Genomic DNA, 17015 nt, shown 5'->3' on the forward strand with positions numbered 1-17015 from the left:
AAGCTAGCCACAACGTCGCTCTCGTCTTCCGCCATTTAACTCTGTCTCTCAACCGCTCTCACCACTCTGCAGAGATTCGGACTTCATGAAGGCCTACGATCTTTTGTTTTTTTCCCGCCCACTTGAAATCAAAGCGTGATTGGTAGATTTGCCCGTCACTCTCCACACCAAAACACATAGCTTGGCCTTCCCCGGGATTCGTGAAGTCCTAACCAATGAATGAGCCAGCTAACCGGGCCTTAATAGAGACAGACGATTCTGATTGGATAACATGTTTTCAGGACATGACCTTGACAGTAAGCTTAACTTTAGAACATAGATGAGAGAAAATGTATTAAATGTATTGTATTAAATTAAATGAGATAGAAATAAAAAAAAAATTGAATACTTAATTATTAGTATTATTATTAAATTAAATTAATTATTATTTATTATTATGTTTAGGCCTTCTCTGAAGGCGTAGAAGGCCCTGAAGGTTCCCCACTGTAGAATTGTACTGTAATGTATTTCTGATCATTTGTTGAAAAAAAAATCATATTATGCAAAAAAAACACTAACACTGCAATTTACATCAGCAATTAAACTGATTAAATCCTGCGTTATTTGGTTATTGATCGCTTTTTTTGGCCAAAATGCAGTGGTAGAATGTAACAAAGTACAAATTCTTCGTAACTGCACTTAAGTACATTTTTCACGTATCTGTACTTTACTTAAGTAGACTCAATAGTGCATAGCCTACTTTTGACTTTTACTTTGTTACATTTTGCAGCAATTATCTATACTTTCTACTCCACTACATTTCTACAATGTTCCGTTACATTTTCTGATTTTCTGACCCCTTCACATCTCCCCATTTGCGTTGCTTGACACACTGTATTTGCTTACTTGCATGGTTAAAGAAAATAAAATACATCCATGAATAAAACCAACCGCATTCCGATTCTAACAACACATTTCCGTTTTATGCTGGTTAGGATAGGAACTTCTTATAAAAGCCAGGCCTTGTTTGTGGTAGTGGACACCTTTTACTTTTACTAAAGTAAATATGTCTTTGGTTATTTGTACTTTTGTTTAAGTACTGAGATTCAGAATTTCCTCCACCGCGGCTCCGACCATCTCTAACGCAGTCTCCCAGGAGGTGCACAGGAAGTGTCATGTCCTTACATGGGAATTTTCGGGGCGTTTTCTTATGCTAATTAGGAACAACTGGCACGCGCTTTCAGTTACGAAGACGTGGGATTCATCAATCCTAAGAACACAGGTGCGAACAAATCTGCTGTTTAAGAACACGTCATGAATCCGACGTAGACTTCTCTTAGAAACTTTCTTAAGAACGTATTTAAGAGAAATCTTAGGAAGATATTGGTGAATGAGGCCCATTGTCTGCCTGTTCTTTCGGGGCAGGTTGTGGCTGACGAGGAATATATGCTAAATTTGCAGATGAGTGGTTCTTGTTTCTTAGCCGATTCACCATTCCTTTTCTATTACCCATCACGACAAAGATTGGTGCATAGGGCCCTGGTCCTGGAAAGAGTCATGAGTGCCACTAGCCATGCAGCCTGGACCCAGCAAATATCAGTTAGAGCTTGCTGCATTTTGTATGTACACAAGCAACCTTATCAGGCTGGGGGGGAATAATGGGAGTAGGGTGGGGTCTAAGTTAGTTAGTTGGAAGGATGGATGGATAGATAGATAGATAGATAGATAGATAGATAGATAGATAACTTTATTGTCTGTCCCAAGCAGTGACAGACATTTTCTTTCATTGAAAACATGCAAAACAGCTTTACAGTGTCTATTTTATGTTGTTCAGAGTGGTTATTGCAGAGGGGATGAATTATTGTCTGTAAATGTTTTTCCAGGGCCAATTGGAACTTTGTACCGTCTGCCCGATGGAATTAACTACAAAGAGTTTGGTTCCAGCATTAACCAGCTCCTCCATCTGGTCATATCTCATATGATGTGACAAAAAAAACATGGATTGGTTGCGATTAAGGGTAAAAACGTTAGCTGGTTAATGGGCGATTCAATTGTCATTTTTTTAATGACAAGCAAATGTTTGATCACCTGTGCCCAATGGTTGAATCAGATTTTGCCAACACCACCATGCTAACTTTCATTTGTTCATATCGAGTCCCATATCGGTGGTAGAATAAAGCCTCTTTTGTCAGTGCAACATTTAAAGCCTTGCTTTTATTTACTGTTAAGTAGAGCAGCAGTACAGCACAAATCGAGAGATTGTCTTGGCGGCTAAGCCTGCCCCTCCCAACCCCCCCCCCCCTTCTCTCTCTTTTGGTCCCTATGTCTCGGGGACAGATGGTGAGTGTCAGTAGCATGCCAGTTCTCATATCTCACAATGGGCCTCTGCCATGGAGAAAGATGTGTTTGCACGTCTGGGTGTCTTTTTTAATCCAATGAAGGTGGGTACGAGAGTAGACGGTAAAGAAATTGCATGGAGAGGGCAGAAGGAAAGATGGAGAGATGTTTAATGCAATACAGAGGAGGAAAGACAAATGCATGGAAAGGGAAGTAAAACAGAAGAGGAGAAAGAAGAAAACAAGATGAGAGGGAATGAGATAGGCAGAGGAAAAGCCATGCAGGGAAGGATGAGACAAAGAGAGAGCAGTGAGATGTGTACAGCAGTGAAGAAGTGACAAGGAAGGGAGAGATGCAGAAAATAAATTGCATGGAGAGAGTAGAGGGACGAAAGAGGATGAGATTGCAAGGAATAGATGAGTGTCGGAGGGAGGGAGGAGGTAAGGAGGGATTTTCTTAGTCTTTCAAGTCTGACTTATCTGGCATAGTCAGAAAAGCTGATTGGTCCGGTTGCCATGGTGATGTAGTGGGCTTGGGAGAGAGAGAAAAAAGGACCCTTTTGAGTCCTAATATCCTTCAATAAAACAGGTCTCTGACAAGAAACAACTCAGGAACAACTCCACACACGCACGCATGCACGCACGCACGCAGGCACGCACGCACGCGCACGCACGCGCACACACACGCACGCGCACACACACGCTCCCTTGCACACACTTTGTTGTTTGTTAATAAAGCAAAAGGGGGCTGTGAGGGATAAAAGTATGTGTAGGCACGCAAAAATAAAGTCATTACCTTTTGAGTCCTAATATCCTTCAATAAAACAGGTCTCTGACAAGAAACACCTCAGGAACAACTCCACACAAACGCACACACACACACACACACACGCACGAAATATAAGTTGTACCTCCTTTGCGTTACACACACAATATATGTAAAATGTAAAGTGCAAGCTGCGATGAACAGGCCCTCCATCCCCCATTTGGGCTGCTAGCGGGACGCTGGTCACAGCGGCCGTGCGTTTGCGTGACCATATAACTGGGCACGAGTGCTGTCATGGTCGACCGTGTCAAATGCAGCACTGAGATCAAGTAATACTAAGACTGGCATTTTGCCACTAGTGGTGTTTAAGTGGATGTCATTAAAGACTTTAACAAGATCCGTTTCAGTGCTGTGGTGTGGTCGAAAACCTGACTGGAAGGCATCAAAACTGTTGTTTAGTGACAAGAAAAGGTTGAGTTGTTGAAAAAACGCTTTTTAAATGATTTTACTTAAAAATGGAAGGTTTGATATCGGCCTATAGTTGTTCATTAGTGACGTGTCTAGATTATTCTTTTTTTTTTGTTTACAATCTGTAGAAGATCAGAAGCCAAACAATTCGAAACATTTTTGAAAACGCCCATTGGTAGAATATCAAGGCAACAGGAGGAGGTTTTCAGATGTTGTATAATGTCCTCCATATGAAATTGAGTCATATTGGAATTTGTTTTGCCTGGACACTGTGACAACACATATCCTCAGTGTTGGGAAAGTTTCTTTCAAAGTTCAGTTCACAAATTTTAAAATGAACTAGTTCAGTTCATAGTTCATACTTCAAAATGTTGAACTAAGTTCACAGTTCCAAAAATGAACTAGTTCATAGTTCTTTTTTTCCATATGTTGCTTCAGTTCAACGTGCCGTCTCAGGTTTGCTGTGGATGGGACTGAAGTGCGGATTTTCTTTTTGAAAGCCGGCGGGCAAAGTTTGCACAGAAATGTAAGAGGTTTCCCATCCTCACCGACCTTGTCATAAAACTTGTTTTAATTATTGTATGAAGCCTCCTTGCTGCTACGTCGCCTCCACGCTGCTTTTTGTTTTGATGACGCATGCGGCGGTGCGACACTGGTGGCTGGTGTTGCCAGATTGGGTGTTTTTTCCGCTACATATTAAGGCCTGTTTACGGTGTGTTTTAGCCAGGTTTTGGCCTGGAAGGCTCTATAGAAATCTGGCACCCTGTTGAACAAAGTTAAACTGAGAGAGCGTGCCGTTCACAGACACCAGAATGAAGGCGTTCACAGTAACGTTCATCAGGCAGTAATACAGTACGTTCAGTTCACATTCGCCCAAAATATGAACGAGTTCATGAACTATCGTTCAATGAACGCGTTCAGACACAACACTACATATCCTGTACTTGATATGGAGGCACTGACTGTTTTTTTCTGAATTTTGTCTTTGAAAAAGGAGGCAAATTCATTGCAGATGAAAGTAGAGAAGCTACTGGTACTGGAGGGTCTTTTTTCTGTTCTTACCAGTAGGACATTGTCTTGTCTTACCAGAGACAGCTTTGACCTTAGTGGGAGCAATGGCATCAATAACATTTGTAATTTTACAATTGAAATTATCTAAAAGCTCAGTGACTGAGACCCCAGAGAGGGCAGGTGTGGAGGAGAAAAGCTGGATGAATGTGTCACTGGTGTTTTCAGTGATATACGGTTTTCTGATTACCTTTGTTTGGACACTTTTGTGCACAGAGATAGAGCCGTTAAAGAAAACACAGGAATGATCAGCGAAAGCAACATCAGTCACCACAACCTTGAAAATGTTTAGACCCTTGGAGATAATCAAGTCCAGACTGTGTGTTATGGAGCGGCACAGGAGGTGGGACCCAAAAGCAGACGACCAACACAAAAAGTAAGATTAAGTGATTTAATGCGTGAAATATAAACAAATGTAGCTCAGCGCAAATTCTTTCAGGAAGACCTAACAAGTAATCAGTCCTTCCAGCGAATCAGCGCTGGAGGCGTTCACCTTCTGATAATCCAATCAGGATCGGCCAAGGATCCCATAGGCCAATCACAGCGTTACATCACTGTTTTAAAAAGCTGCTTCTCTCCCTGTGCCATCAGCTGTCATTTCAGGAAGACGTCGTCCCTCCTCCTCCCCTTCCGCCTCCCGTCCTAGGGGTTTCTCCGGCTGTCGCTCCGATGCCTTCTCTGTCTAGTTTCCGGCTTTCTCCGCCACCACCGGTGTCTGGACTCCATCGGGGGGTTACATCTTGGTTCCCTACCCCTACATTAAATGTATTAATATATTAAATGTATTAATAACAATGGAGTTCAATCTCCAAAACATTGTACACTACATGCTGTTGTACATTAAACCTTTTGCATATCTGCAAACAAGTCTCTCCTGATTGAATAATTGTGCTGGTGGCAAAAAAGGGGAAGTGGTGTTAAGGGAATCCAGTGGTGAGTGGTGAGTGCCGTGCGCTCTCCAGAGCGTGCCCCGTGACGTGGTGGCGATGACCATGTGGTAGGCCTCCTCCAGAGTCCAACAAATAATTGAGTCTGAATCCAATCCTTACAGAGAGAGAGAGAGAAGCAGGTGGGAGGAGCAAGCAGGCAGGCAGGCAGGCAGGCAGGCAAGCAGGCAGGCAAAGGGCAGGCAGGCAAAGGGCAGGCAGGCAGGCAGGCGCACAAATGAGCAAGGCAGGCTGCAACAAGAGATAAACACAGAAAAACCATTCTAGCTACACAAGCTAAAACACCAGGAACACAGGGCGCCAGGATCACAACTATACCACGCTAGTAGACTGTACGATCTGGCGAGGAGTTGATCACAGAGCCAGCCTTAAATGCTGCAGGAGGGTGATTAGGGAATGAGCTTCACCTGGCGCCACCTGCCAGCTAAGCTGCGCCCACAGCTCACAGTCATCAGAACAGGAGGGAGGAACATGAGGGAAAACAAACAAACACAGAACAAGAAGAAGCAAGGGCTGCCAGGATGACATCATGACACTGTGCCCCTTGTTGTGTGTGGGCTCTGTCACATGCTGAGTCAGTCCATAGTTCTCAAAAACACAACACAGTTCTTTGGTCCCTCTGTCCTGGGGGTTGTTAACATGAGTGTTAAAATCACCAGCAATAATTACACAGTCAAAGTAGGGGTGACCCCGAATAGTCGAAGGTACGATGCATCGATATGCGGAGCCTGATTCGACCACCAATCTCACAGTCGAATCTTTGCGGGTGTTATTATGAAACGAGGATCATACCATTTAGGCAATATGGGGGTGCTCAATGTCTAATTTCACACAGAACTACTGGTTTTGGTACGGTTATATTAAGTTATATACAGCCTTTAATTATGATAATGCTGTAAAAAAAAAAGCGTTCAATAAATATTTTTTACGTGTGTGTGTGTGTAAATCCAACCACCCTTGTGACAGATTTAAGTTTCACTTTCCCTGATCCGTGACAGACGAGGAGCATCTTGGCGGCAGGGATTAACGTTACTTAACAATGTCTGGTAAAAGAAAATCTAAAGTCTGGATGCACTTTGAAATGGTAAAATATGATCCAAAAAAAGTTATATGCAAGTTGTGCCAACAGCTCATGTCCTACCACTTGTCAACAACAAACATGGCTTTCCACCTAAAACGGGTAAGTTTATTACCAATAAAGACGGTTCACTCTTTCATATATAATGGCGCTTTTAATTTACTTTTAATAGAAATATCATATGTTGGGACTTCAGACTGACGACGGCAGTTCATCTAGTAGTAGTACCGGAGCTGTGCCAAAACTAACTAAAAGAAAGCTAGATTTGAGACCGCCATTGTCTGAGAAAAAGAAAAGAGAAATCACGAACAAAATTGCAGAGTTTATTGCGCTTGACATGAGGCCAGTGAGGACGGTGAAGGTTTTAAAGAATTAATGCGCACACTTGAGCCAGGATACACAGTTCCCAAAAGAGAGACGGTTATGCATGCGGTGGATGCAAAATACGTGTCCATAAAATGGTTTTACCCTCCTGCTGACTAGTGTGTAGAAATATAGCTCGAGGGGAGGACCTTACTTGAAGAGCGACATATTCAAAAGAAGCAAAATTTCCATGAGATATTTGCATACATTGGAATGAGTCATTAAACATATTTCAATATGAAATATTGATATATCGCAATTTATTACCTTTTTACCAACTTCAAATTTTTCTCAATTTCAAATGACAGTGTCCCCAAAAGGTTTGTTCATCTCACTTCAATTTTATTGCTGCAAAATGGGATTGTCAAGCAGACAAACTGACCAACACATATATCATAATAGATCCATACTTGGCATCTGTGTATCGATACAGTATTGCCACAGAAAATATCACGTACTATGCTATATCGTTTTTTTACCCCACCAATAATGTCTAGATTACTGTTAACTTGGACTCACTTATTTTTTGGTTAACAGTGGTTTAATATAAAAGTTGGGGAAATGGACAAATCACAATGTTTTCTTCTGTTGGTATCTGGAAGAATCAGTGAATCCCCCTCTCCCAGAAAATGCATTAAAGAGGACAGTTGACATTTAAAACTTTTTGGATAAAAGAGTTGAGACTTTTCTGGGGGAAAAAATCTAAATAGTTTTATATTTTTGTTAGTTACAGAGTATATTTATGTTTCCCCTGATTACCAAGACTTGGGATAACAATTTCTACAAGCCAAAAGTCTTGCTCATTATTGTTCTCTGTGTGATTTCAATACATTTCTGTGAGATTAAATTTCCGTTTTCCGTTTCTTTCGTCTTTATAGTAATTTAATCTACACATTCATGTGACATCCCTGCAGCATGCATATCCTGATAGCCCAGGTTCTCCTGAAAGAAATGATGTCTAGAACTTCATTGTGCATAAGGGGGTTGAGGTTATACAAGCATTATTACACAAGGAGACCAGGCGAACCAAAGACTGGAAAAGATGGCTTAGACCTCAGAAGGTTAAAATCGCAATAATATTGTATCATGACATAAATATCGTGATGATATTGTATCGTGAGGCCTCTGGTGATTCCCACCCCTAATTATTTCTATTATTTCAGTGAATAAAAATAGAAAAATAAATATATAATTTATTAAGAGTACAATAATTTAGTATATAATAATAATTTTAGAATTTTTTGTTAGGCCTTCACTTGAAGGCCTTTAGTGTTACCTTCTGCTTACAAACCATTTGGCGTACACTCCACCAGGAGGTGGAGTCGCCATTTTGTTTATAAAATACAGTTACTAATCAAAGTGATGGTGATTACAAAGGGGTTACAACCGAATATATTCTCAGATATCCGAAAAAGCTACATCCCTGGACATTTAAAAAAAAAACTCCTGAAACAACCACAGCTTTCAACCTCCCCCAGTATAGCCACAGTAATTCTGTAAAGTGTTCTTGGGTTTCTTGAAAGGCGCTATATAAATAAAATCATTATTATTATTATTATTATAACTTTATATGTATATAACTTTAATGTGTAAATAATTGATTGATTGATTGTGAGCAATGAAACATTGTTGGAAAAGTTTTCTGAATCTGCTCTATTGATTTACACAATATGCAAAATACGATACGGTTATCGCACCTGGCTCAACTTTACAGTTACATTCCCCTGCACCATCTTTGGGCCAGTAGCGTTGCTCTTACTCTCTCTCCTACAAGGCACCTCTCTCTCTCCTGGGGCCTGGGTTGAGTGTTCAGTTTCTGTGGGGGGCCGATAATAGGGCCGATAATGTCTTGGCAGAAAATTACCAGTACCCTTCCCGTTAAGTTTACAGACATTTCTGTTAATCCAAAAACGAAAAATTCTGTAGATTTACAGTATATGCTCTGTACCTTTAATGGACATTTCTGCTGTGGACTTTTTCTGTATATCCCTGGCCTTCAGGGTTGCAGACACAAAGTGAAGTGATGCTTGGCACAACACCACATGCATTGTGGGAGATAATGAAAGTTCGTTATTTACTCACTGTTTGCTAATGGGCAGCTTGGGAGAGTTGACACGGCCACTGCGACCTGTGAGACGTGGTGAAGGCGATGTTGCGCTATTTGTTTTCTTCCGTTACAGTAGGTCTTTACTTCTAACAGAAAAGAGCCTAGTGGTGGAGCTGTGTGTCCTACTGAGAATAACACATGACAGCTTCAGTGTGTAGTGGTTTCTATGAGCAGTGGGAGTTAGAATTGTAGAGAATTCATGCAAGATGTTCCAGAGGCTCTCCTGTCTTCCACACTGCTCGATGTGATGCAGCACTCAAACGTTTTTGTCAATCGTGTCTTGACTTCCCTGACACAAAAGTGCTGCATTGGCCATTGAAGACAATTGGTATTGCTATAAAGGGCTATTACAATGGAATATCTTTAGGAAGAAAAAAGCACATGAGAGGGATGTATTTTTGAAGGGTCTCTCATTCACCTGGTTTCTGCCGCAGCTTTTTCCCCTTTCACTGTCTGTGATAAGAGCATAGCCTGCCTCCCAGCAATTCAGCACAAGTCTCCATAAAACTCACACTCAAATACTTCCATATAAACAGTGATTACAATAAACACACACATGCACAGATGCACATCCATATTTACCGAAAATGTATACAGTATAATCTAAATGTGCACACACAGGCAAATGTGCAGAAACAGTGCACACAAAAGTTTCCCCATACATTCCCACACACAAATTCACAAATGCACAAACACCCATCTGAATGTTGAGAAAAACAAGTCTGATAAACCCATGCTCACACACACACACACACACACACACACACACACACACACACACACACACACACACACACACACACACACACACACACACACACACACACACACACACACACACACACACACACACACACACACAGCTACCTGCTCAGGGGAGATAAGTGTTGAAGCTGTGAACAGCGCCCGAGTCATCTGAGCCTGGAAAGTGGAAAGCTGCAGTGCTGCTTCCCTCCCAGCCTCACTGCTCACAGCTACACTGCTGTGAGCTCCATTCACCCATCCATTCATACAACTCCATTTTAAAATAATTTAAAAAATAAATAAAAAACTCTAGACAATGAAGAAAAACTTTAACATTGGCTCAAAAACAACCCCATACGTCATTTGTAGAAGCAGCAATTACGACCCAAATGTACGCGTATCGTTGGGCGGCACCCTCTAGTGGCCGTAGTTATTATGATGGGAGGGAAGCAGGAAATAATGAGTGACAGGTATAAGAATGCCTTGTCTATATCGACGACGTTCCACTTCCGGGAATGTTCAGGTGCCGTCGGAAATTCCCAGCCAGATGTCCGCCACCTTCCTTTTTCTTTGTGTTGGCGTTCTAAACTCATAAAACTTCTGAGGACTATGGTTAACTGCTCCTCAGATCTCTGCAGGGTAAATCCAGACAGCTAGCTAGACTATCTGTCCAAAAGAGTTTTCTGTTGCACGACTAAAACTACTTTTGAACATACACATATTCCACCAAAACATGTTCCTTCCTGAGGCTATTTTGCAGCAGCAGCTTAGCACCGCCCAAGATGATTGGGATTGGTTTAAAGAAATGCCAATAAACCAGAACACGTTTTTTCTCCTATCCTGGATTGCTGTATGGACTATCCAGACTTTCCTCTGCAATGCTGTGGAGGAAGGTTTGGCACTGCCAGACTAAAGAACTCCAAATCCGCATAAGGAGGCAGGTTGACGTGGAAGATGGGTCAAACAAACAGAGGACTTTCAGCCAGGAGACGGGGTTCATGTACTGAGAACAAAAGTAATTGGCGATGCTAATTTATGAAATGTAAATAACAATCTGAGCCTGTCTGCGGCAAAAACTGCACTTTTAGTGAATTGAATTTGACGCTGAACATTTGCCCTATAGGATTACAATGCAGTCCAGTCCGGCCGGTTACAGCATTCTCACTCAATACTGGACCAATTAGTCACTTATGCTACGTTTACACGTGGCCGGCTATTTTCATAAACAGACATTTTAACCTCTCCGTTTTCAAAAATAACATTGTGCACAGCTGTCAGTTTTCAGAAAAGTGTTCGTTTACATGTATCCGTGTATATATGCCGTCAATGCCGTCAAGAGCACGCCAAACCTGTAGGTGGCAGTGTAATGAGAAGCTCAAGCCCACGTTAGCCAATCAGAATCCTGAAAATAGCAACAACAGCAACGAATCACTTCCTCTCTCTTCTATTCCTCACTTCCTCGGCTGCCTAGACCCAAGGGGGTAAGCTTTGCTTCAGAACTTTGACAGTGAATAACTTTACATCTGAAGTGTTTAAAGACTCTATTTGTCCATTGTTTATTTCTAAAGAAACACGACAATGTATAAAAGGCTCCATTACCTTGTACCTCATGTTATGGCTCCGTAGCAGACGTTTTTATAAAAATAGGCTAACGATTGTGTCACATAATAGAGGAATTACCATATAGTACAGGAGAAACTCGCAGGCAGTTTCGACTTACATTAGCTGTTTAGGTTTAATGATTAATGTTAACTAGCATTTTAGTTAGCAATAATTAGCCTGTGCCCATGTTATCTCCTTACATATACAGTACAGGCCAAAAGTTTGGACACACCTTCTCATTCAATGCGTTTCCTTTTTATTTTCATGACTATTTACATTGTAGATTCTCACTGAAGACATCAAAACTATGAATGAACACATATGGAATTATGTACTTGACAAAAAAGTGTGAAATAACTGAAAACATGTCTTATATTTTAGATTCTTCAAAGTAGCCACCCTTTGCTTTTTTATTAATAAGGGAAAAAATTCCACTAATTAACCCTGACAAAGCACACCTGTGAAGTGAAAACCATTTCAGGTGACTACCTCATGAAGCTCATTGAGAGAACACCAAGGGTTTGCAGAGTTATCAAAAAAAGCAAAGGGTGGCTACTTTGAAGAATCTAAAATATAAGACATGTTTTCAGTTATTTCACACTTTTTTAAGTACATAATTCCATATGTGTTCATTCATAGTTTTGATGCCTTCAGTGAGAATCTACAATGTAAATAGTCATGAAAATAAAGAAACACATTGAATGAGAAGGTGTGTCCAAACTTTTGGCCTGTACTGTACCTACACTCTCCTTCTCTGTAAGATTGGGAATGATTGAGATTTCTCTTGGCACAGCTACCTTTCAGACACGTTGCTCACGTCACATTTACGTTGTCTCTCTCAGTTGGAGGCTGCGCAGTAAAGCTAGCGATCACCGGAAAAGTGCTTCTAATATCCTTCACTGGTCTCCGTCCAGAGCAACGGGGTCTATTGGTCCATTATATACTGTCTATGCCTAGACATCCGTTTGTCTCAGTTTACATGCAAACGTGCAAACAAAGTTTTCCAAAATCTCCACTCTGGCCGGAGTTTTTAGAAAGAATCGTTTTCAGAGGCGAATTCTCTGTTTGAGTGTAAACAAAGGGAAATGTAAACGGAGTATTAGACACAAATGCATGGGAAAATAGAGCTCAGGTTGAAAAACACAGACTTTTTTTATTCCACCACTACAGCTCACTGCCTTGTGAAAGATGGATCTGTTACCCTGTTAGTAAGGCTGCACTCCATTTGTTGATGACATACACTACCGGTCAAAAGTTTGGGGTCACTTAGACATTTTCATTCCACTCCATTATAGACAGAATACCAGCTGAGATCAGTTGCATTGTTTTTTTTAACCAGGGCAGCAGTTTTCAGATTACATTATGTGCTTACATAATTGCAAAAGGGTTCTTCAATGTTTTCTCAGTTAGCCTTTTAAAATGGAATCAGATTAGTAAACAGAATGTGCCTTTGGAACATTGGATGAATGGTTGCTGATAATGGGCAATGTAGATATTGCATTTAAAGATCAGCCACCCACTCAGATCAGCTGGTATTCTGTCTATAATGGAGTGGGAATGGAAATTTCTAAGTGACCCCAAACTTTTGACCGGTAGTGTAGCTAGAGTTTTATTAAAATATCCTAAACTCAAGGTTCACTTATTAGCTTTTTCCTGAGCTTTCAAACATATTCTTCAGCCTTTCCTCAGCAAATGGAAGTGAATTAATTGTCACACATACCTGTGTTTCTAAGGACAATAATGAACTTTCTCTGTGTGCCTGATTTCTTGATTTCTTATACCAAAATGTAATAAATCTGGTCATGAATAATAACTGTCCATGCGTGATTTTAAGCAGAAGATAAAAGAAACATGTCGAGGTAAATGCTTCAGGAGTGACTTACTATACATTGTTTATGGATTCTACTATTTGAACAGCTGAGAAAAATACACTGTATTCTTTTACATTTTAGAATTTTTCCATATCTACGACCTAAAAAAGTACTCTTCAATGTTTACATTTTAATACTAAGTGACAAAACCACTCTAAGACTCTCTGGCTCTTCACATTTCTTAGAAATGGCAGCTACTTCCTCCACCTGAATTCTTCCTGCTGCTCTCTGTTCTCCTCCCCGTCTCTCACCCACTCTCTGTCTGTCTTTTTCACTAACTGGATTGTTCAAAGGAAGAATTACTCCATTACCTTTAAAGATCCATCCATTTTTCAGTATTCATGACACTCATTTGGGATCTTATCTCTCAGGTTATACAATTGCATTATATTCCTAATTCTATTATTAATAGGAGATATTCTTGTTATTTTCAGTTCCTACCTTCACACTCCATTTTAACATTCAGTCTAAAAAGGATGACAATTGCTTTCACCATTACTTACCTTTAGTGTTCCATTATTTCACTTGAATTACATTTCTTTGCTACAGTCTACAGCACATGTTCTCTCTCTCTCTCTCTCTCTCTCTCTCTCTCTCTCTCTCTCTCTCTCTCTCTCTCTCTCTGTCTCCCTGTGTGTGTTTGTATGTGTGTGTGTGTTTTATGATGTACAGATAAGTTAAAATGATAATGTTCAATCGGTGATCATTAAAATGCTTGGTCACGTCTGACCTTGCCTAAAGAATGATGTTCACTCTTTCCAACAAAAGAAATGACATGATGACCTAAAGGGACTAATATATGTGCAGCTCCGGTGGTGTCATTGTGAATAATCAGACCAATGGTGCCAGTTGCAAGGACTGCTGTACACATCCACAAAGAAAAAACACCCAAGAAACGGCCCCAGGAACAGTCCCAGACATTTAACCCTCATGTTGCCCTCATGTCAAATTTGACCCGTTTTTTAAAGTGTTTTCATATCAGAAATATGGGACGTCAAAATAGCTCAGGGAAAGCGACAAAAATATTGGAAAAAGTGCCAAAAACAAACAATAAAAACACCAGAAGAAAATGTCAAAAAGGTTTTAAAGTGAGAAAAAAACGTCGATTAAAAAGCGACAAAAACATCCGAAAAAGCTTCAGAAAAAACTTTGAAAAAAGCAACAACATTTTTTAGAAGGGACGACCAAAGTGTTTCATACAGATAGTGATCACAAAACAAACTTTACAAACTATCGACAAACGTAAAGCCTTCATTTATTTGGAAGGCCTTGTTTTATTCACTTGTCATTCAAAAGTTGAGTTATTACCTGCAAATCTAAGCTACTAAAACATTACATTTTGCAATTTACCTTGTTGTCTGTACACTTTAATTCATGGTTATTACAGTCTGCAGGTGCATCTCAATAAATTTGAATATTGTGGAAAAGTTCAATATTGTAGACTCAAAGTGTCACACTCTAGAGGCACAGAATCCCAGTTGCTTGAAGTCCAGTGTGAAGTTTCCACAGTCAGTGATGATTTGGGGAGCCAAGTCATCTGCTGGTGTTGGTCCACTGGGTTTTATCAAGTCCAAAGTCAACTCAGCCATCTACTAGGACATTTTAGAGAATTTCATGCTTCCTTCAGCAGACAAGCTTTATGGAGATGATTTCATTTTCCAGCGGGACTTGGCACCTGCCGACATTTATGGATTAAAAATCCTTTTTTTACTGGTCTAATGTAATATTCAAATTTTCTGAGATAATGAATTTTAGGTTTTCATGAGCTGTAAGCCATAATTTTACTTTGGGTGTAATGAATCTATATAATATGAGTTTCACTTTTTAAATTGAGTTATGGAACTTACTTAACTTTCCCACAATATTCAAAATTATTGACATGCACCTGTATGTTCCTTAGCTCGTCGCAGTTATACAGGTATAATGTTTACCATGTTCACCAACCTAGTTCAGTGTGTTAACATGCTAGCATTTGCTATGTGGCACTGTACACAAAGGACAGCCGAGGTTGATAAAGGAATGTCATTAGTTTTGCAGGTATTTCAGTTTTAGAGTATTGGATGCATTCATTTTGATCTGATGATGGCGCTCGGTGACAGTCAGAGGTTAAAGTTATTACAATTCATCTATTAATGTCTGAACCAATGTTCATGGCAATCCATGACATGCATACTGTGTAGACAGACAAGATGTCAGGGATCAGCGTCTGATACTGAGTAAAATATTCTTCGTGACTTAGACAATGGTATTGACGTGCAGACAGTCACTGTCTCCTAAACTAGGCTGACCTTTTATTGTTATATGACCACATGTGACAGGCAACATTTACTGTATATTGTGTGTTGTTGCAAGCTGCCATGCCTAATTCCCTACATGGGTATATACAGCAGGGTTCTGAAGTAGAAAGAGCAGCAGGTTTGGATGGTACTTTTTCCCATCATAAAATTTCTATTTCAAGCTTTTCTTTTAATCTTGAATGTTCCTCAACATAGACACACCAGAGTATCCGTAATAATGTAACGTAATAATAACAATATTAGTATACTCTACTTTATGTCATGGCCATTAGTTTTAATAATCACAATTTAATGTAATTTAAGATGAGATAAAAACAGAGCTAAGATGAAGACTAGAGCCACCTCAGCACCTCATATCTCTTGACATGAGGTGACAGAATCAGAAAGGAGTTTATTGCCACAGTAGTTACCCTACATGGAATTTGCCTTGGTCACATTTGCAAGCATACACAAACAAACATATTAAACATTATAAGAATAAACAATAAATTTCTGAAACAGAGACAAATATATACAAAATATGTATAGCTGAAATGGTGACAGGTCAGCGGCACCAGTGTGTAGCTGTTGGAGGCGCTAGGGAGCTCCTTCTTAGGAACCGTGTGTGTGTGTGTGTGTGTGTGTGTGTGTGTGGGTGTGTACATGCATGCTGGGGGCCAGTCTCCTGTCCTGGAGATAAATGTTTGACCCTTGGCACCTCTGGGCTCACCTCCCACACACAGCGGGGCAGCAGCTCCTCGCTCCCTATGCAAAGTGAAGAAAGTCATTCAGCAGCAGATGAAACAGACGCTTCATCTCATCACGGCTCTGCAGCTGCCTGTGAAGTAGGATGCTGATAACGGGACATGCAGAGGCTGCTGTCTGGATTTGGGCCACTCTCTCCGCTATCAAGAGGAAGGTTTAAGAAACACACTCATTAGCATGCTAAGCTGTGAGTTCGTCCGTAGCTGCTATACTTCAATAATCCTATCTAGAAAGAAAAAAAAGCCCTTCCAGCTCTTTCTATTTCGTTTCCCAGCACTTCACTCTCCTGTGATGGTCACTACCTGACCTTTTCTCTTTCAACACATTTCTGAGGTAGTGTGTAATGTTGGTGACCTGCTGAAGCAGAGCCAGAACCCTCCACTTGCCAACATAAGTGAAAATGAGATTAAAATGCGTCACTCCTTTCACATGGATACAAGCATTTCATCTTTGCAGCTTATTGCCCTGCTAATGGTGCCATGTTGTCAGTCTGTTTTTCAATGAGAAGGTGACCACCTGGCCTTTCCACCAGCTCCACCAACAAGACAACATTTCCACTTGTACACAGGGAATATGGGCAGATCATAACATTGAGTTTCATCACTCCTAAGGCTTTGGTTCACATTAAATGAGACATGCATTTTC

Source organism: Perca fluviatilis, chromosome 9 (genome assembly GCF_010015445.1).
Source record: "Perca fluviatilis chromosome 9, GENO_Pfluv_1.0, whole genome shotgun sequence".
Classification (NCBI taxonomy): Eukaryota; Metazoa; Chordata; class Actinopteri; order Perciformes; family Percidae; genus Perca; species Perca fluviatilis.